Raw genomic sequence first — 21959 nt, 5'->3', positions numbered from 1 at the left:
ACTGATTACAAGGATCTTTCCTTAATAAAAGAGCTGCCAGTGAAAATGCAGAAGATTAGGATTGCCTCATGGAGGATTTACATTACCTGAATTTAAATAAGTGTATCCTCCTTCTTGCAGAAGGTGCAAGTAATAATTTGTGCTATGCCCCGCCACCAGCAGTGGAGCAGATTGCCTGAGCAGTTGGAGGCAGATTCGGTGCTTTCCTTTCTGGCCCCAGGTGTGCTTTTCCTGGCCAGGAGAGCAGAACAGTGCACCCCTTCTGCTCATCCAATTGTGGACATACAGAAAAGCTCCAAAGCCAGTCTTCCCCAGATGTCAGTGGAAGTTATGCTTTGGAGAAGGATTAGGTCATTGTTACTTTTTTCCCTCTCTCTTTGCTTTTTCCTCCACAAAGAACGTTCATTGTTTATGAGCAGGTCCTTTTCTCTCTGTCAGCTGGTGTGTGTTTTTTGTTCTGAGGGACTTAAGATCTTTTTTTTTTTTTTTCCTATGTTATTTACAAGGGACTTAGGAAAATGTATAGAGATGCCTGCCCAGTGCTTTTTGTGAAGTTTATAATGCAAATAAAATAGCGATGGAGTAAAAAGCCACCTGTGAGAAGATATTGTTAAGAAACAAGTTGTTTTGGAGAAAAGTTAAGCAATACTTTATTTGATTTTGTTTTGCTTTTCTTTGCTTCTTTGGCTTCCAAATCAGCATTGAAAAATACCTGCCAGCTGTAATTATCTTACTGGAAGCTTAATTCAAGGTCTAATTTTACTGGAAGCCTGAAGGACAGGAGGAAGCCAGAGCTGGAGAATGGCGTCTTACGTTGACTGATGGCTGTGTCAGACGTACATAAGGTAAACTTAATAAAATAAACACGCAGTGCTGCTTCTGGCCCAAAGTGGGCAAACTGCACGGAAGCACTCACAGCAAGTCGTCAGTTTTTGTGTCTGGCCCAAAAGCCTTTGCTAGTGGTTTTGATTATTTATCTCTGACCCAAACCTCCTGGCGTACCTGTAACTGACTGTTCAGTTGATAGCGACTGAAGTGTGTTTAAGTGCTTTAGCTGAAGAGAAAATCAGGACTGTTTTGAGCCCAAATGATAAGGAGATTGAAAGTAATAAATTGCTTTAAGTGCTAGCCTTCCATAGTGGGGCTCAGGTTCACTGTTTCCTATTATTCAAAACTCACTATCCTGCCAGTATTTCTCCATTAGGAACCTCCTGAAGCACTTCCAGCGTCTCCAGACAGCTCTGTTAACACCTTCATTGTCCGTGTTTTCTCTTAAGAAAGAGAGAAAGGAGAGAGAGTGAAAAGAGCAAATTTTCTGAGTGAGTAAACCCAAAGGGCAGAGAAGCATTTCATTTCGTCCAAATTCTTGACTTGCTTCCATGGCTGGGCTATCACAGATGTGCAGGCACAAAGAGGAAGCTTGTGATGAGCCCGGTGAGTTCTGCCTGATGGCTTCGTGTCAAGCCAAAAAAATGTGGTGATTTATCTCCATGCCTTAGAGGAAGCATCTCTTCCTTGTTCTTCCAATTGTACATTTAGGGAAACGACCAGAATCATATCAACAAAATTCTTCCCCCTGGATTCAGATCCCCAAATCTTTTGGGTAGCCTTCATCAAGAGTTCACATGGCATGTATGCCTTTCTGGTTTTGCTATCCATTGCAAAAGCATGTGAGGAGTTGTAGTGCAATTCTGATAATCGCAAAATATTTCTGTAAGTAAACAGATTGTAATAAATTGATGTTTCAGATTTGCTTTGTGTGAAGTGTTTACGCAGCAGAAGCAGGAGCAGTTAGCAATGCATTCTAATAGTTCAGGCAAAAATGTTTGGAAACAACACAGTGGGAGATTATTCCTGTGTTTTCAGGGAAAAAAAACAGCCATCCAGTGTGCACTGGGCTGTACAGTGATAGCACTGCGCACAACTTTGGTTTTGAAGCTTGCCGTGAGTGTGAAGAGGATGAATAGGCTACATGGGGAAGGGGACTCTTTTCTCCCTTGCCTGCTTTTAATTTAGGAAAAAAAAAATCTCTCTTTACCTGAGAATTGAATAAATAATAACTTAAAATGACTTCAAAAGTTATTATAAGCCACTGTGTTTATCTGCTCTGTCTGGTTAGGCAAATCAGCAGAATCTATTTGGGGAAGGAGCCAGGGAGGGTATCTGAGCCTCACTTTTATTAGAGTCTCGGAATTAGAGGTTGCGGCACATCCCCTCCAGCATGTTTCATGCAATTTGATATTTACATACTGAAAACCTGTCTGGACTCTCACCAGTAGCGTTTATGGTGTGCAGTGTCTATCACCGCGTGTCTGCCTGTGTCAGTTTGTGCATAGAGGATTTATTCTGATCTTTTTTCATCTCCCTCACTGTTCATTGCCTCTCCCCTTGGCCCCACAAAGGTGCTTGTGCTGGGATCCAGCATCGTGAGCAGCAGCTTTGCCTCTTATGGCAGGGTGTCTCCAGCTCTGCAGGCATGCTGCACAGAGCTTGGGCTGCTGGGTCAGGGTTTATACACCCATCTTCTGAGCCCAGAGTAATTCATTGTGTGCTGGGACTGAAGCTCGGTCTATTTTAATCTGGAACCTGCTGCACTTATAGGCCTGGTGCAGTTACAGGTTGTTGTCAGCATGCCTGGATGCAAAATGGGATGTATAGTGCTCTCCATCTTCTGGAAAACAGCCCCAGTGCCTGCTATGAGCAGTGTTTTGTAAGGACTGGATGATAGCAATAGTAATGTTTATTGTTAAGCTTTATTTTCATTTATTTATTTTTAGTTTTCTGGTGGGTTCAACCAAAGCAAAATGATTTTTAATAGGAATTTTAATTTGTCTTCTGTTTGACTTTGTGCTAATGTTTGTCTTCTATCTTACACTTAAACACAGGCTTTTTGGAGGAGGCTGCTCTTGCTCTGTTTGCAGTGTCCAGCACAGTGGGAATCTTTTCCATGCTACTCCTACGTACTACAGATACTTAAGTAATAATGAAATTGCAGGCAGCTATCTCTCCTCTCCTGCCCACACTGCTTTAAACCATTCAGCCTGTTCTTTTGCCTGTCTCATTTGAAACCCTGTGATTTGTGACTAGAATTGTACTGAGCTTGTCAGAGCTTTCTGCTGCCTGTTTGGTAACAAGCAGCAGTGTTTACTTACGTGCCGGTAAATCCTGTGTATTAAACAGCAGCAGAAGCTGTTTCTGTGTTCTGAGGGCTTCAAGAAAACTTGAACAACAAACAATTTTCCCCTTTTCTAAACACTGAAATATTTACTTCTAGTCTTAATCTTGCAGAGACATTCCTCACAGAACATGTGTTTAAGAAAGAGGTGAATACAAGATCTGTAGGCAAGGGATTGGGAAGTCAAATCCCAGTTTGGAAGGTAGATGTATTTATTCTCTGTGTTCACACTGTTTACAACAGATTACAGCATTTGGTTTTTGTCTGTCTGTTGCTTCTTCTGTAAGCACTTTGCATATTTAATTAACACTTCAACATTTGAATTATTCCACAAGAAATTCTTGCTTCCCACTATCATTTGCTTTTCTTCTGCTGTCATCTGAACCTCTTCCTTTAAGATACAAGAATTAAGCAAACACCAGAGGTCTTGTTTCTGTGGATGTTTGTGAATGCAGCTTTCACAGTATTAAAAGGCTGAAAACCGCAGCTGGTTTCTTAATAATCATACAGGTGCCTTGCCTGTCCTCCTGGGACTAAGCCCTGTGAAATGTGGTGTGTGAACCTGTGCATCCCTGTCGAGGCTCGAGAAAGCACTTGCTTAATTTCAGATATCATTGACCTGTCTGAAAGTGCTCTTCAGACAGCAGCCTGTAGTACTGCAAGGAAATCTCATATTGCCAGGGCATCTGAATTGCACAAGGTGCTGCTTTTTATGACTGGCTGAATGTGAAGGCTGCCAGCAAGGACTGTGTGTGTGTGGGGGGGGGGTGTATAAGTAAGAGTCGCTCATCCCTTGCTTATAAATAAAATGTATGCACATGCGCATGGAAGGAGAGGGTGTTTATTTGTTTGATGGGATCGAAAGCCTACCAAAGCAGTAATAATTGGTTTATTGGCTATTTTTTTTTTCCATTGTTTTCCTTTGCTTGTGTTCAGGTTATTTTGCTCTGCTAAATTCTGCTACCTTTCTCTTCCCTCCTTGTTTCCCCGTTGTTGGGTGCTTTCCTTCTTTTCCCTATCCTGTGCTGCCTTTCCCAACAGCCTTGGCTGTGGTTTTCCTGATCCATGGCTTTGTAGTTGCTTCTGATAGGAAGAGGCAGACTGTAGAGATAAGGTTTTGTTTTCCTCATTTAGATACTGTAGCCTATGGTCATTTTGCATCACTGAATTCTGTACTTCTAGAAAACATATAAATGCACTATTGACATTAATGATACGAGTGGTCTCCTAAATACCTTTGTGCACTGTTTTTGTATTTCAATATTTCAAAAATGCTTAACCTTCATTTCAGAGGTCTGATGTTTCCCTAGCATTGAACTGAAGTGCATGGGAATATGCTCCCTGTAAATACTGAGGGACGCCCTGTTGTAACAGAAACTCAAGTGCTTGTTCAGGCAGATGTATTTTTTTTTTTTTTTTTTTTAACTTTAAAGAAGAGTTCATCTGAATGTTCTCCCAAGGGAATGCCACTTCAGTGAGCAAGTTGGTTGACTTGTAAGAATTAAAACATATCTATCAAAAAGGCAGCCCTGCAGGCTGTAATGCTAAGGGAGGATGCTGAAAAGGGTGTAAAGCTTTTAGGATTTTTTGAATAGGCATTCACTCATATAGGAAAGTTTGGACTAAGGCAGAAAACTAAGGTAATCCTTGATCAGGTAAATGAAAGTACAGTAATGGGTGCTTACATAGTCTAGACCATAGCTTGTTTTTCCTTTTTTTTTTTTTTTTTTTAAAGAAGTTTGAAAAAAAAATGAAGGTGATTCTGTTTTGCTTTGCATTTCTTACAGTTTTCTTTGCCAAATAAACATTAAAGAAGCTATTAAATTGGTTAATCTTCATCGTTATTATCCAGTTTTCTGAATTTTGTAATCTTTGGTACTTCAAGACCTCCATTTTCAAGTTAGTCTGAGTCTTGTGCTTCTGTGAGCATTTGGGATGAGGAAATACTAAACCCCAGAATGATAAAATAAAATAAAAAAAGTTAGGAATTCGGTAGCATTTCACTCCCTGCCTTTTTGTTCACCAAGCGCCATTACTGCTTGCAGCGAGCGCGCCGGGCTTGTGCATGGAATCCAAATGCGGCCGTTGCGGAGCCTGAATGGGCTCCTGCCCTGACCCTTAAGATGGCTGCAGGAATTTCAGGACTCTTTCAATTTGCAATTTCAATTTGCCATTGCCTATGCAAAGCTTTTATTCTTTGGTCTCTCTTCCTGGTATGTTTGCTTTTCCTAACTTCAGTGCCTCTGGCTGTCTGGTTAGACTTCACAGCCGTTTGGGGGGTGATTTTTAATTTAATTTTATTTTTTCTGAAATACAAACTATTTTAGAAAGTGGATAATATGCTGAAAAATTCTTCTGTGCACCTCATATACAATTATACATGTTTGTGGGGGCAGGCTAGTGTCTTTGCAGATTCACAGCTCTGTCTCTGTGTTCTCTGAAATCATTATTTTCAGTAGAACTATTTTCTTACTAACTGCCTTGCTTATTATATTCCTGGTAATTGAAATAAGGGGAATCCTAAATTATGTTGTGCTTTCTGGCTCCTGTCCAGTTATTTATAAAGCATGGTGAATAAACTGTCCTGGAATGCCTGGTAGGTATCATTTTTGAAGATGCTATGTTAAACCGTGTTTTACTTAGTCTAACACCTCTAACTATTGCTCCTCACCTCTTTGCTCACCTTCAAGAATAGTTGGGATTTTACAAGCTGACCGGGACATGATACTTTCCCTGAAGAATTCCTACTACCAGCTGTTGCTTGGCAGAAAATCAGCTGCTCCTTAAAAATGAGATCTCCTATACAATGAAAAAAAGCAAGTTTTTCTTTACCCTCCTGTGCAATTGCTAATGAGTTAATTTGTATGAAAACATCACACTTCACATAGTGCCACTTTAAAGGATAAAGCCAGTGAACTAAGTTTTAAAATGCCATTTAAAAAAAAGTGATAAGCAAAAAGGTCTCCCATATACACAATCCTGTAAGAAAATCACTCATAGGAGAGCCAAATCCCTAAAGCTTTAAGCCTCTTTTTGATCCATGGGATTAGTGGAGATTTCCATTTTTGCATGGCAAATTTGGGGACTGTTAAGGCTGCCCAGAAGAACCATGTTTGGGTAGAAGCGATGTTACAGAGGGGTGTGCTGCTCCAACCCTGCTTGCTCCACACTGGTTTGCGTGAACTCTTGGTCTGAACATTGCTCTTGAACCTGAGCAGGGTCCTTTCGTTATTTAGTTGCCGAAGGAGATAAAAGCCCATCTGTTTGATGACCCAGGCTGTCACCTGCAAAGCGAGCTAAGCTTTGAAGCAGCTTCATTAACGTGGAGGATTTATGAGGCAGCATTTATAGGGGTCTGCGCTGGTCAAATGGGCAGGTGGCACTGCAGGAAAACATGTCTCGCATCACAAGTTGGATTGGAAGCTCCCTGATGAAGGCAATGTTTTTCTTCACCTTCAGTGAAATATTTACAGTATTTCTGGCTGATGTAGTAGAAATCTCTCTAAGGGGAATCCTTAGGTCCTTACAGAGTTGCCCTCTTGCCCATGCTGTGTTAGAAGAGAGAAGGGGGTAGGCATGGGATTGGCTGTATAAGAAGCAGCACTAGAGCTGGCTTGTATCAAACCCATCTTTTTATGTTTTGATCAATTAAGGAAGTGAGATGACTTTTACATGGTATAACATTTTATGGGAAAAGTCTACCATGCTCTAACCCATGCTGAGCGTGGTTGGTCTCCGTGAGGCACCTTCCTACAAGGAGGCTTCGAGGAGGACCATTGGCTATGGTGGGAAAGGCTGCTGAAACCCCAAGAAGGGGATTTTCCTGTGCAAGGAAGAAAATCATGTGCAAAATAAGAAGCGATAAAGGATGGTGGTATTTAGAAGAATATCAGATAAGTATTCTGTAAGCTGACACTATCTGTGTGTATCTGCTGCCCAGGCTGACCTCTTGTGCTCCATTGAGGCAGGGCAGGCACAGGAGTTGGGGTTAGATTTATCTCATTGACTGCCAGCGGTGTTCTCAGCTGTACAGCCCCGAGTCGGTGGGACTGTTAGAAAGTAGTTGGTATTGTACTTGGTGAAACAAGACAAGGTACACTGGTGGTTGTTAAAACCCAATTTTGTAATTAATCTGCTCCCAGTAGGCTGTTAACGTCTGAGCAGCTGCAGTTCCCCATCTGCAGGTAGGAGCCACGAAGGTCCTTGATGAATGCTGCTTTGCTAATGAGCGTCTTTCAGAAGGGCTGTCCCTGGTAGGGACCAGAGATGCTTGGCAAAGAAACTCAAGGTTGTGAAATATACAAGTGCTCTGTGACACACAGCTTAACCTGCAGCGAGAAGCCATGCGAATGCTTCCCTTCAGACTCCGCTCATTCTGTTATTCTCTAAAGCAAAAGAACCAGATTCTGCTAAGCAGATAACAGCAACATTTAAAGTGGTGGTAAAAATAAACAGGCAAAAACTTGTAATGCCTTCTTTATGATTTCAAGTGGAACAGCTCTCCCACTGTTTGGCTTGAGGTAATTGCTTGGTGGTTTATTTTCTGCAGGGAACAGGGTAGATAATATTTATGAATGGCGTGGGCACATTTTTTTTTTAATCTATGTTTTTTCCACCCATTGTAATGTGAGGCTGTAACAGTAGAAGCCTACAATTATGTAAAGATATTAATAGTAACTGAAAATGTCTGTAAAATAGTTCTTTGCTATAAGTTTCTCAGCATGTATACTTTGTGCTCATCTCTTCCTTTAAACTCCTTAATAGTGTTCAGTGTGAAAAGTTCTGCTTTGCATAATGAGCATATCGTCAGTGCATAACAAATGCTTAGCTTTTAATGAAAAACTTTCCAAGCTAAAAATAGTGCTCTTTGTAGCAGATACCCAACTGATGCTCCTGGACAACTGTGTTTTAATTAAAACCTGTATTGTTATTAGTTGCAGCCAAAGATACTTGCCCTGTTGCAAGACATGTCTTGTCGCTTGAATCTGATACTCACACAGCCTGTTAAATATATTAACAATGCTTTATATGTTTAATTTGATGTTTGAAAACAGTGTTGCAAGCATAACCCGAGCAGGGTACAGCTATTTCTTTGCTTCTCATTGTGCATCTGGAATTTTGCTGTGATTTCCTTTCCTCTTAACCCCAAACATCAGAACAAAACTTGGCAGAGGCTGCTGGCTGTTGCCTGGCATCAAGAATTTACATAAATCCAAAGGCTTGGGTTGTTCTTATCAAAAATGAAGTGTCCCGGATTTACTGAAAATTTATCCTGAGTCACTTTGGATTAGACAGTTTGACACCTATTCACACATCCTGAGAGGAAAACTGCGGAATAGTAGAATAGGCTGCTTGCTTGAATTTCAAAGTGCCTTACAGTATTATTATTGAGAGTGGTCTCATTTGGATTAACGTTTAATCAAGGTCACTTGAAGGCGAAGTTAAGGGTAATAAATACAAGTAGCTTTTTATAATCATAAGAAATCATTTTCAAGGTTGTTGCATTTTTTTCTTTATACAGAAATTAACAGAAAAGTGTTTTTAAAGCTTGCATCAGTGTTGAAATTCAGTCTTGCTGTTTGGGGATATTTCTTCCCAGCCTGGTTGAACTGGGAGAGTCTGGCACCACAAGAGGAGGAGGAAATGAGGTGAAGACAGGCGTTTTGAGGAGTCTCATTCTTGAAATACAAAGATGGGTTCTTGTGCCTTTGGAATGTTTTGTTTGGCTCTGTAAGAGATGCACGCACACACGGAGTTTCACGTCAGAGGGAAGGGTGTAGATGAGAACGCCAACACGTGCTGGTGTGCTGCACAAGCAGTGGTGTTTCCTTGCTGCATTGCTTTCACTGAGCATCTTCATCCACAATGTGATGCTTGTTTACAGGGAAAATGCCTACTAATAGGGCATCTCATGGAATGGGAAGCTTAGCTTCAGATAAACACTTAACGAATGGGTGGTGGAGAGGAGCTGCCTGGTAGCATAAGCTGCTGCAATTCTGTTGAGGAGTACAAAATTCTCCCCTCTTTGAAGGAATAAATTCGATGGTGCACATGGAGTTTCTCATGCTAAACATGAAGGATTCATCCAGCTGGGTTGCTCCAGCCTGTGGAGCTTGGGGAATAGCTCAGAGGTAGGCGCCGTGCATGGCAGCGAGGTGTTTTGGAGCTTTAATCAGGGTTTATACAACAGGCCAGAACAGTGTGCGGGAGCACTCACGCATGTTATTAAGGTGCATCATGACAGCTCTTCCAGATGTCTCACACCGACTGAAACTTGCTCCAAAACGGTGCTGTGCCTTGAAGAGTTCAGAAACTGTGAGATCTGAATGGCAGTGCATTGGGGTGAAGCCTTCCAGTGGTAAAACTGTCTGGCTGTTCATGTGTGTAAACAAAATGTGTGTGAGGATGATTATGAGATATAAGCCTGATCACTAAAAAATGTGTGTGTCTGTTACACCCCCCTCACTCTCTTCTTGCAATACAAATCAACACAGATGAATCTTTCCGCTGTTTTGATTCGTTGTTTTTTTTTTTTTTTTTCCCTTCGGTATACAGAACTTCCTGTGGGAAGTAACGAGGTGAAGGCAAGAAATAAAATATTATGGATTCGCCATGCCTTTGGGTATTATTTTCTGTCACACTTTTGCAGCGTTTTGCTTGGTTAATCCCAACTGTACGTTGTCACTGAGCTGTCTGCGGTGGAGCCCGGGTTGCAGTTGTGCATTATTCCTTCTAATCTGGGTTACCTTGCGCTTGTCAAGATAAGTTTATTCCACCGTCAGCTTAATTGTCTGGCTTTTCTCTGGCACTTTGGGGTTTGTCACTTTCCTCCAGTCTTGATTAACTTGCATCGTTTGGTGCCACCCATTGTGTAGGACTCTTCCCTGGCTGCTCTCTTCTGGAGGTGTGATTTAGCTCGTGTCTCTGCGTAATAAAGGGCACTGATGGGGGTTTGGGCGGGTTTCTTCAGTACTGAATTTTTTTAGTACTTGGAGGGAGGTTAGTGGGGAGTAAATGAAGGAAGATGGGCTCTAGGAGCACTCAGCACTCCTCAGGCTCTGGCTCTGATGCATCCATGGAGGACCCATTTCCTTCTGCTGGCATTACCAGAAACCTGCTGAGGGTAAATTTGCCCTCTTTTCACCATCACAGCAGGCTGGATGGCTTTTTAGGGTGCCTTCCAAGCTGCCTCTCCAGGCTCCTGTAGCATTGCCCCTCTGAGATACTGTCACTGCCTCTGGGGCGTTCATGTAGCAGTGATTTTTTTCTTCGCCTGGACAAAGACAGCAAATGCATTAACTCCAGTGACTGAAGCCACATTAAATCTTTTCAATTCGATATGTTTCTCTGGCTCTTTTGAAGAACTTTCATTAATTCTGATTTCAAACAGCTTGTAAGGCGGATTGAGCTGTAATTTTCAAGATCGTGTCTGAGCATTTCCCAGTCCTCCCTTTAGCTGGCTTGGATGGAAAATTGAGTATTTTTGCCTGGTAAATTTTGAATAACTCAAAGATTGAATGTTCTTGCATACTCAAGGTCTGGAAAACAGCAGAGACAACCTATGCATCTTGAGTGCTGAGCCCAGATCATACTGCCTGTAATAGCCCCATTAGCTACCAGCTGCACAGCGGGTGAGAAGTTATTGGGGCAGTGAATTTATTTTTGTATGCTCAGTTTGGGATTTGTTCCTTTTGAACAAATGGGATTTGTTCCTTTTGAAAGCGAGGTTCCTGCCTGCAAGCTGCTGGTGTGTTTCGGAGTCCCTTGTCCGGGTTCCCAGATGTGTCATCCCTTTTCATTGATATTCCACAGGGGTGTGTGGCCGCTTGCAGGGAATGCCAGCCGCAGGACTCAGGCCTCCCGGAAGAGGCGAGAGCCAGCACAAAAGTGCTGCATTTTAGCACGAGCTGAACGTAAAAATTAGATTACCTGCACCCTTCCTCATGAAAAGGGCTGCTGTGCTCTGAAGTAATTAAAAAAAAAAAAAAAACAAGTAGAAGATCCATTTTGTGGAAGGACATAGAAATGTCCTTCCATGAACCTGACCGTAGGCTTGCACAAAATCAGATCCTTTTTCTCTAACGAGGCACTTAAGTAACCTTAAATGAAGGTTAATGCTCCATTAGACTTTTATCAGTTATGTTAGAGATAGAAATGCTTTGGCCACAGGCATATTGATCTCCTATGTCAAATAATAGGAAAAATGGGTTACTTTTTACTAGTCCAGCTGCAAAAATGCATATTTGAATCAAGTAAACCCTTGTTTTATTGAGTCTCTCTTGGGGATCTGTGCGCACAAGTGGATTGTCCAAAGTGAATATGTTAAGTTAGCCTTAAACTCTGAGGAGAATCCACATCGCTCCTCGCATCCCATTTTAGTATAATGTTATCACCTGTTCTTTGAATTCAGATGTCTGTGTAAGATCCTTGTATTGCCTAAAAAGAGAAGAGAAGCCAAGCTGGTAGGGTTTCAGCTCCTGTTCTAGCAAGTACAGGCTAGCAAGCACCTGAGGAGTTGTTGTCCCTGTTGGGGTATCTTGGCAGTATTTATAGTTAGATCCCTGATACTGGCTCAGAAATGCATTTCAGGGAGGTTGGGGCAGCTGTTGGCATTGGGTTAATGAAATCCAAGTGGCTGCTTTGTGTAAGAAGTTTGCAATGTATAAGTACACATAATGTTTGTATAATCCCTTTGCCCGTATACTTTCAATTTCTTTCACCCAGCTCAGTTGGGGGAATAACAGAGCTGCTTAGCATCTTCTGCACCTCTCTGACTGGCGTGGTGACGTTTCTCTCCTTCCCCTCTGCTTTCGGGTCTCTTCTGTCCCGGCAAGCTGTCAGCCTTTCCATTGCCTTGCCACATGCAGTTGCCGCTACGGGGGCCAGGGTGGCGTTGGTGACACAAAGCCTTCCGATTCCGGACCAGAATGGTGTACATTTCGGTACAACCTCTTACACAAACTTCTTACCTTGGCGGGGAGCAGGGGGGGTGTCCTTGATGAGGGGCACCCTTGATGGCCTTAGCAGCAGTCAGCGTTGCTGATAAGCTTACGCAAAGTTGAAGTTATCTTGTTTTATACTGAAAATACACACATGTAAATTGTATATTGCTCTAACCAAAGTTCTTTCACGTACTTAGATGATGTTCCAGTTTGGCCAGAGGTGCTGGCTGACAGGAAAGCTGCTTTTCCAGCAGCGTGTGTGTGTGGTTTCCAGCCAGGCGGCTCTGCTCGGACCATGCAGGTGCAGAGTCCCTGCCAGGAGCTGTGTGCAGTGATCCCGGGGCTGGCCGGTGTTACAGGGGAACTCTGATGGGAATGGGGATGGCCGTGTCGTAAATGGGAAAGCCTAATGTTTATTGCACGACAAAGGAACGTGGTAAGGGAGTGTCATTTTATGGTACAGTATTTATTAGGAAGGAAGCTGAAATTTCAAGGCAGAACATGGTAACCTTTTTTGGTTTTATGCTTTACAGCATATTTTTGAAGCCTGTACACTGAGGCTGCTTCCCTTTTAGCAAAGGGATGAAAAATAGATACCCTGTCAATTCCAGAGTTGATTTTTATCCAGATAGCGTTAATCTTACAACCAGACGATGGTCTCTGGGAAGATGCTCCACACTTTGTTCAGTGGTGCTGATATCTTCTCATCCTGCTGTAGGATAAGGTGCAGCTGTGTGTTCACAGCAGCCCTTTGTGTGCGGAATGGCACCTCTCTCCAGGTCATCCTTCACCAAGCCTCAATGAAACAAATACTGTGTCCGTCCCTGCTCTTTTTTTGCTCTTTCAAGTTTCAAAGATCTGAATTTCACTGTGATGAAGTAGGGTTTATTTATGAGCAGCCAGCACATGCTGGATGATTCACTGTATATGACAAAACAGTGGCTATTCTTTATATAATTTCCTAATCATCAAAAGCATGATTGAAGATAAACAAGGTGAAAAGAGAAGAATCTTGTTTGTTAGCTTCTGAGGTTTTCTGTTGTCTATCCTAATGACACTTCTGCAGTAGGCACTTTGAATTAGTCTGTTTAAAATAACAATTGGAAGTGCTCACCTACATTATTGCAATTCAGCTGCTCAGAACACGCATGTAATGTGGTGATGGAAAAATACAGTAACACTGACTGAAGACTTTATGGTGATTGGTGCACATAGCTCTTGAAGCTGATTTTCATGAGACTGTTTATGGGTTGTCTGGCATTGTATAATTTACAGGTACTATAAATGACGCCAGCATTTACAATTCCCTTGTTTTGAGGACAGGATCTGCCAGAAGTTAATGCCACGCTAGGAAACTAGACTCAGTTATATGGTGTTTCTTACACATGGCATCAAATTAACTTCCAGTTGCAAGCTCCTTGCTCAGCCATGACCATCCATGTTCGCTTGCTTGTCAGGAAGGTGCTGTTGGAGCAGCGGAGCAGGGGGCAGTAGTTTGAATTCCCTCCCCCCACCCTTCTCCCATCCCACTGCCACTTGTCTTATAAAATAAAATATCCAAATTCAATGCATTTTGAATTTAGATTCAAAATTGCTTTCCTAACATAATAAAAACATATCTAAGAGAGCCTGCCTGCTGTGAGAATTCACAAACTTGTTTCTTTTTCTAATTTTAAAAAGAAATCCTTCTCACCCAGGAAGCTAAAAGGGAGAGAGGAAGACTATAATGATATTGCAGGATTTATTCCCAGGAAAGCAGCTGCTATTTTCATGTGCAAAAAAAGCTAAGTGGAGGAGTAAAGGGCCAATGAGCTTAACATTTTACAGCTGTTGGTTGGCTACATTTTAATGCTGGCTCCAACTGCTTTGAAGTTTCACTGTGGTGGGGAGCTGCAGAGCCTGGCCCCACAATGTGGTCCAGCACTGAAACCCGCTGGGCACGGTGAAGGTGGAGGAGAATCAGCCTGCTGAGTGATTGCCCTTAATCCTTTATGGGCATAAAGAGGGAAATAACAACAAAAGGAAGAATGAGCAAAGATATAAATGAAATTTAACCAACATGACGTGACTTCTGCAACATAGTAAAGCTGCCAGGGCTAAATGCTTTGAGATGAGTCCCTAAGGAAGGTAAGACAGCTTTGGGTAGGGCTATACAGCACCCTTTTAGAGCGGATATCAAAATAATCCCAAAGCAACGCTATGCTTTTGAGTTCAAGCACTGTTTAAATGCAACAGTTTTCTGCAGTTTCTGCACCAGTATCAACACTAAGTCAAAATCCTTTTTGTGAAGTTGACATCTGCTAAGGCAGTGTTAGAAGTTCTTTGGGGCTCATGTGGAGAGCACACGTTCCTCATGGTGGCTGCAGTGTATAATAACTAATGTCCTGCAGGTCCTGATGCATTGGCCATTGAGTTGGAAGAGGAGCAGTAGTTGAGCATTTGTATAATAAAGGAATTGAAAGCAAAGCTCAGTATGGGCCAAAGGAAAAGGAGCCCAGATAGCCCCGTGAGAAGGGACGCCTGCCAGGAGGGTGGCAGAAGAAATCAGAAAATATTCCTGAATCAGGGTTGTCCTTGTGGTGTCGAGATGGAGAAAGAGGGGCAGCAGGTGAGATTTCCCCATGTCTTGGATGTGAACGGAAGGCACTGCTTTGCCCTTTCTTCTCATCAACTTTCTCTGCCTGGGTGAGTGCTTTCTGGCACTCTGCAGACCTTCAGTGCCCTCAGGTGTAACCCGTTGCAATATTTTGGAATGGGTTATCCACCAGCGTTACAGTCCTGTATTGTTCTGACAGCTCAATTCATACAAAAAACTCTTACGCATCGGTTCCTACTGATTGCATTTATGGTATAGGGAACCTTGTTCAATAATTTATTACACACTTCTCTGCTCCTGCAGGTCAGCAGAATGTATGATGTTGTACAGTCTGTATGACTTTCTCTTCTTGCTTCAACTCCTGTGAGGCTCTAATGTTTTCAGCTGGTTTTTTTTTTCCTTCCTATTCATACACAAGTTTGGCAGAAAAATCACTCTAAGAGCTCAAATGTGTGGCCGGGTGAGTGTGAGGGGGCGTGGGAGAACACTTCATTCGCCATTTGCTTTCAGGATTATTTCCTCTAATTTGTTCATGCTCTGTTATACACCTTTCACAACTACAGGAATCATGCCAGCAATTCAGCTCCCTGCCTTTGAAAACTTCATGGTCTCGCAGCCAGACGGCTACTGCTGCTCCTCCTTAGATGCACTGTGCTCCATCTGCCATGCGGAGGGGGTCAGGAGCATTACTCGAAATGCCTCTGAATGGGTCTTGGTCCTCGAGTCATTTCCAGCTTTAGTTTTCAGTAGTGAATAGCAGTGATTAATTTATTTAAAAATCAAAATCGCAGAGTTGCTGCTGTGTGCGTGCAGGAGTCACTGCCATGGCATATGCATGCATTGATGCTTCCCTGAAGATCTGCTGACCTGGAGGGGTTGCAACACTTACACAGAAGTGGTTTCAGGCCAGCTGTGCATCAGCTGCTGGTTAATCCTAAATCCTGCCTGGCTGCGTTTCAGAGCAGCAGCCAGATCGGTTGCTTTTAAAAACTTTTGATTGGATTGACTGCAAATAGCTTTGAATTCAGCCAAAACAAGCCATTGCAAAGAGGAGTCTGGGCGCAGCGTGATGTGACCTTGATGTCCTGGTAGGGTGGAGTGGCAGACATTCTGCTCACACTGCTGGGACCAAGCATCCATTAAAGAGGGGACAACGTGAGTGGCTGGGAGCAGACGTGCGTTAGGAGTTGGAAGCTGCTGAGCGACAGCACCCAACCCAAACCAGACTTTCTCCAAGGGGTATGGTGTCCTTGCCCTTGCTGCCCTTCTGCTCAGGGCTACAGGTGTTTTGCCAAGCTGGCGTTCATGGGCAAAGTGTAAATGCTGGCACAGTCGTTCCTAAACCTCCTCTGTAGCCAGCACTGCTCCGTAAGTAGTATTCTGCATGGGCTTTGGTTTAAGGAAGTACAAGCAACATCTAGAGAATGTTTACCTGACTAAGTAGAAAATTGTGTGTGGTGTTTTCCCTAAAATTTCAAATGGGAAGAATTGAATTTGTTTGAAACACACAATTTTTCTGAGGTAAAATAGATCCCTAGGCTGGGGGTGAAGGGATAAAGGCACAGGAGCGCTGAGTAGGAGACAGCTGCCCATACGTGGAAATTTAAAGCAGTCACATTAGCAGGAACATAACATCAGACCAAAGTACAGGGCAGGTTGCCAGCAACCTGAATAACATGCAAGCTGGGGCAGAGTGGCTGGAAAGCTGTGCAGAGGAAAAGGATCTGGGGGTGTTGGTTGATGCTCGCCTGAACATGGCCCAGCAGTGTGCCCAGGTGGCCAAGAAGGCCAGTGGCATCCTGGCTTGTATCAGGAATAGTGCAGCCAGCAGGAGCAGGGAGGTGATTGTCCCCCTGTACTCAGCTCTGGTGAGGCCGCACCTCGAGTGCTGTGTTCAGCTTTTGGCCCCTCACTACAAGAAGGATATTGAGGCCCTGGAACGTGTCCAGAGAAGGGCCTGGAGCACAAGTCCTGTGAGGAGTGGCTGAGGGAACTGGGGTTGTTTAGTCTGGGGAAGAGGACGCTCGGGGGAGACCTCATTGCTCTCTACAAGTACCTGAAGGAAGGTGTAGGGAGCTGGGGGTCGGCCTCTTCTCACAGTTATCTAGTGATTGGACTAGAGGGAATGGCCTCAAGTTGTGCCAGGGGAGGTTCAGGGTGGCAATGAGGAGACATTTCTTCTCAGAAGGAGCAGTCAGGCATTGGGACGGGTTGCCCAGGGAGGTGGTGGAGTCACCGTCCCTGGGGGTGTTTAAGGAAAGGTTGGATGTGGTGCTTAGGGACATGGCTTAGCAGGTGACACTGGTAGTAGGGTGATGGTTGGACCAGATGATCTTGAAGGTCTCTTCTAGCCTTAATGATTTTATATGCATTTTAGGGGATTTTTCAGGGAACACCCCGTTACTGAACACCAATTGGAACACCAGCTAACTGAGTCAAGGGGACTTTTTCTTGTGGAGCTGTTAGGATACCAACAGATCAAGGGGTCCAAAGGAGGGCAAGACCCTGAAAGCATGCAGTTACAGCTAATTGAATCAGAAATCCTTGTGCTTAAAAAAAATGCATGCTGGTCCACGGGAACTACTTTTTTATCTAAAGCAAGAATGCATACAAGTAACAAATCTGCCATTACCAGTTAATGGCAAGATTCCTCTGACATTGTGCTGGAGAGCGCTGCAGCATTAACCAAGGCTTGTCAGCAATGTGTGCAGCTGGATGTGCATCCCCAGCAACTGATGGGAAGAGGGCAGGGGGAATTCAGGAGGGCAAAGTGGCTTTTTCCCTGGGTGGTTACTATCCCTCAAGTTTTTTTTCCAAATCAAACATTCTTGTTGCTGCTGCTGCTACAGGTATAGTATCATTTTATTTAAGTTTAATCCTAAATGATGTGGTTGATTGGTGAGGTGTAATAGTTGCATCTTTAAATTGTTTTTAATTAGGCAAAGCAAGAGGAATTTTCAAAAGTGAAATAATGTTCAGACCCGTGCTTGGATGTGTACAGAACATCACATAAATCACAGTTCCCATACCTCAGGGCTTTCTCTTATATCTTGCTCAGTAAACCGTATCTTGCTTTTAAGCCATGAAGACAGAAATTAAATTAAATAGGAGAGCTGAGCTTATTCTTGGTTTTCTTTATACTTTAGAGGCACTTGGGCACCCTACCCATTACAGTGGAGATGATGCTTAGATATCAGGAAACTCCTGTAATAAGAATTGAAGCTGTTTTTTCCGTCGTCCTGCTTAGTATCTCCCATTGCACGTGCGCGCTTAGCTGGAATGAGATCACTAGCAGGCTGTTTCTGAAACCCCTTTGGAAGTAAATTACAAAACAACCTTTCTTCCCTGAAACTTGAGTTTTAGAAAGTGACCTCAGGCCATCAACTGTCAATGGAAAAGGTCTTGTTGCCTTTAATCAGGTCCCTAAAGCTGTGTTGTATTGGATTTTCAATCAGTTAGCTCTGACTGTAACCTGAACGAAGTACTGTGTAATGGACTGAGATACTGCAGAAACCCACCAGCTCTGAAATAGGCTCTGAAATGTGTTTGATAGCAAAACGCCATACCTGAATGCTTTCTCTGTTGTGAAGGGTCTCCACTGTGATTCTGTAATGTCTTTGTAGCAGATGTAGCAATTGCTCACAGAGAAGTGGGAAATGCAGCTTAATTTCCATGTCCTCTTTCTTTTAATGAAAAGGGCTTGTTTTCTGTGAAGGACAAGAACGTAGGATGAAAGTCCTGATTCTTTGGAAATCCTGGGAGAGTAACAGCATCTACTACGGTAAAGAGAGCTGTAGCACTGGGACAGATGTGGAAAAGGAAACAGCTGTACAGGTGAAATACACTGTACAACACGCTTGCTTTCTCACCAGAAACATACTGTCTCCTGCGTGATTTTGCCAGCCCATAGTCTTGCAAAGTCTCATGTGTCTTCAATATTTTGTGTGTTATTTTTTCCCCCTCTTTCTAGGAGAATTATTTAGATGTTTGAACTGCATTTTGTAATGGTGGTGGTAGTCTTCCTGTTGCTTCTCCTAAGGTGTTTGGGGTTTTGAAAAATAACAGGAAAAAATTAATTAACTTTACGTAGAAAAAGCAAAAGTTGTAGGTCCTGTGACTTGCTCCTGGGTAGCAGGTCTTTTCCAGTTGCTGCCACTTGAACCCACCCTGTATGAATTCAGAGCAAGACTGAAATGCAATTCCCCTTTCCTTTCTCGTTTCTAATTTACTGTGCATGAAATCTCATCCCAGGGGCTCACTACTACTCTTTGCCCTTATGAGACTGAATGGGGAGCAAACGCTCCCACAAGTACCATGCTGCTGTCGAGAGCTGTTCTGTACAGAAAACACTTGTTGCTTTCATACATCAAAACTATGCACTGGAGAAATGCTGACTGCCCAAAAAAAAAAAAAAAAAAGACACAAAAAAACAAACAAACAAACAAAAAAACCCACTAATTTTTCACACAGAAGTGGTAATATTAGCCTCAGTGGGACAAAGTCTCTCTTATAATAACCTGGTGATGCTAATTATTAGCATTCATTCAAGCCAGGCCCTCCCTGCTAGGGAAAGCCAGGTAAGTGAGCTTATGTGCCTTTTCTGCCCAATCTCTTAGCTGTCAAATCAGAGTCTTCTTGTTTGTCCTTTGCAATGTGACTGGTTAAGCTACCAGTTCTGCTGAGCGTGGCTTTGCAAGGAGGATGCACGCAAATTGTGTTTCAAATGTCAATTCCACCTCCGTCCGACTGACTGGCTGGGTTTGGTTAGTTTGTTGATGGTATTTTTAGTGCAGGTCGAGTAAAATGCTATACAAACATGGTGTGCTTTCTCTTTGCTTCCTTGTGCATTATTAATTTTATAGCACTGCACTCATTCTTTTTCTCTTCATCAAGATTGCCACTGCATTCGCCCAGCTGGCCAGAACAGCATGTTTCCAGTTGGATACTAAAATGCAGGAATAAGCACAGGAATTATGCATCATGGGGCAAACGGTTCATGGAAGGGAGAAAAGGTTTAATATCATGGCTAGTAATATCAGCAGGCAGAGGGAGTACTTTGTGGCCGTGTGCTCAAAGGAACAGAGCATCACTACTCACTCTTCCTTTTTTCCTGACTTTTATTTTTCCCCTCCTGCCTCTGCAAGGTGTTGCTCCAGCATCTGCCACCCTTGTTCTCCTGTAACCTTACCCCTCTCATTTAGTAATTCATGGCTTAATTTTCAATATTGCTTTGCTATCCACCAGCAATACTGGCTTGAATAATTTGAAGAAGGAGGAAGAGAGCTGTGTGTTTTTTTTTCTTCTTATTCCCTTAGGCCATTGGTGCACTTCAAAGGCAAAAGTTCTCTCTTTTTGGCTCAAAAATGTCTTTTGGCAGTTGAAAAACAATAAAAAAAGCCATTGTTTGTGGCACAGGTGGGTGAGGGTAGCTGAAGAGGAAGGATATCGTAGTGGAGGGACTGTGGTGCTAACCTCCGATGACCCTTGTGGAATGCAAATTCAGAAGATGGTGCTGCTCTCTTTGATTAGAAAAAATAACTTGAAAGCCAAGTAGACCTATTTCTTATAAGAAGTACATATAATTAAGAGCAGTAAGTTAAATCCTTGGGTTCTGTCTGGACTACGCTGTGTTACAGGAAAAGATAGGGTGGTTTTCTTGTGTAGCTTAGGTTTTTTTTTTTTTCACAGGTGCAGAAAGCTCATTGCTTTGATCTCTTTGGCTCTGTGAAATTTTTACCCAATTTCCTGTGTGGTCAGCACAGAAAGAAGCTTGTAGATGTATCTGCAACATGAAGAAGATGAAAGATTGGTTATCTCAGTGGAAAAAAAAAAAAAAGAAAACAAAAAAGAAAACAAATACACCTCTGGTAATAGAAGAATAAACATTCATTTACTGCAAAACACTGGACGTGCTCCATCTGATATCAGGGAATTGCTTAAGGTTTCCAATGGCAATATCTACCGTAATAACGAGCTCCCCTTTTGAAAGCACTCAGGTGAAACTTGGGGGACCAAATGCAGCATCTGAGAGCCGGTACAGCCATCTTCTCTTGACCTGCACCGAAGATGTTAATAGTAAAGCTGCCACATTTTATTTGGGGGTGGTGTAGACACTTTTGATCTGTTGAAGAGGTTTTTCTCACTAGCGTTTTGCAGATCAGAGCTTGTAAATTGCCTCTCAAATCTTGATAATTAATGATGGTGGGTGGTGAACATGAGTAGCAAATGGTTGGAGGTTTTCTTACGCTTTTTATTCTGAAATCTGTATGCCCCTAAAATGCTTAGGAAGACAAAAGGGAAAATTATATTTGAGAAGAAGTGGGGGAGCAGGCCACGTGGACACGTTATTCCACTGCCGTTTCAAGTGCTGCATCGCCAAAACGATCAGCAGGCAGCCCACTGGATGAGGACCAGCCCCTCATTTTGGAGCAATTCCTGAACCTTGTCACTGCTGGGACAGGAAAGGCTGAAGAGAGCTGGAGCGTCATGGATTTTCTCCCTTCTGCAGAATTAATGCTGATTTTCTTTGCAGTGTCATCTATTTTGCTGCTCTGTATTAACGCTTGTCCCAGCAATGCACCTGGATATGTGTGTGGGAGATCGTTTCGGAAGAGCTTTCTTAACCCTGTTTACTGGCACCAGAAGTTGCCGCCCAGTATCCAAGTGTTAGTTGTGTGTATTTCTTTTCAGACACTGCTAATGCAAAGGATAAAAATGTTTAGTTCCCGTATTTGTGATGCTTCTCTTCCATCACAGCCTGCCTTCCGATGGGGCCGTATTTTTAGGAAGGCTGGTGCATGCTACCAAGGTACCGCAGGAGATGTGGCTGGGGATGGTTTTTCCTTCCTTCCCCAAAGAGCTTTAGCCTGAGGTGTTCTTGTTCTGCGCTGCTTTGCTCCTGTTCCCTTCTGCAGCAACTGGTTGTGGGTGACAGGGCCATCACAGGGCACTAATCAGTGATTAAGGTGAACCCTTTTCTAACATTTTTCATCGTTTTCCCTTATCTGCCCTTTTGCAGTGGCAAAGCCCTGGAGCTGAATAATCCCTGCTGCAACTGAGATGTCTACACGGTGCTGCAGCTTGCTTTGAACCCTTTAATTTTCTGCACGCTTGGTGCTTGTGTAGCCCCCCCAAAACATCCCCTCCCCAAAACCAGCACCACGTGATGCAGTACATGTGGTTTGTGTCGCTGAGCGGCTTCTCGCCCTGGTGGATGTCAGGACCACGGGGGTTTACAGACAGAGGA

General features: G+C 43.1%; 1 protein-coding gene across 2 annotated transcripts in view; it reads left to right on the top strand.

The window, feature by feature from the left end:
* Positions 1–21959, top strand: part of LOC309880616 (uncharacterized protein C1orf21) — a 105936-nt gene that overhangs the window by 15949 nt on the left and 68028 nt on the right. Inside the window, exon 1 of one of the 2 annotated variants that reach the window (XM_082765732.1) lies at positions 20358–20580. The exons of the other annotated variant lie outside the window; for it this stretch is intronic. The gene's annotated coding sequence lies outside the window, so the exon portion shown is untranslated. Of the gene's footprint in view, positions 1–20357; positions 20581–21959 lie in introns of those variants that run through there. 2 annotated transcript variants of the gene reach the window in all.

Source organism: Aythya marila (assembly GCF_965140915.1).
Source record: "Aythya marila genome assembly, chromosome: 8".
In the NCBI taxonomy this organism is placed as follows: Eukaryota; Metazoa; Chordata; class Aves; order Anseriformes; family Anatidae; genus Aythya; species Aythya marila.
This window is presented reverse-complemented; position numbering and strand designations above follow the sequence as displayed.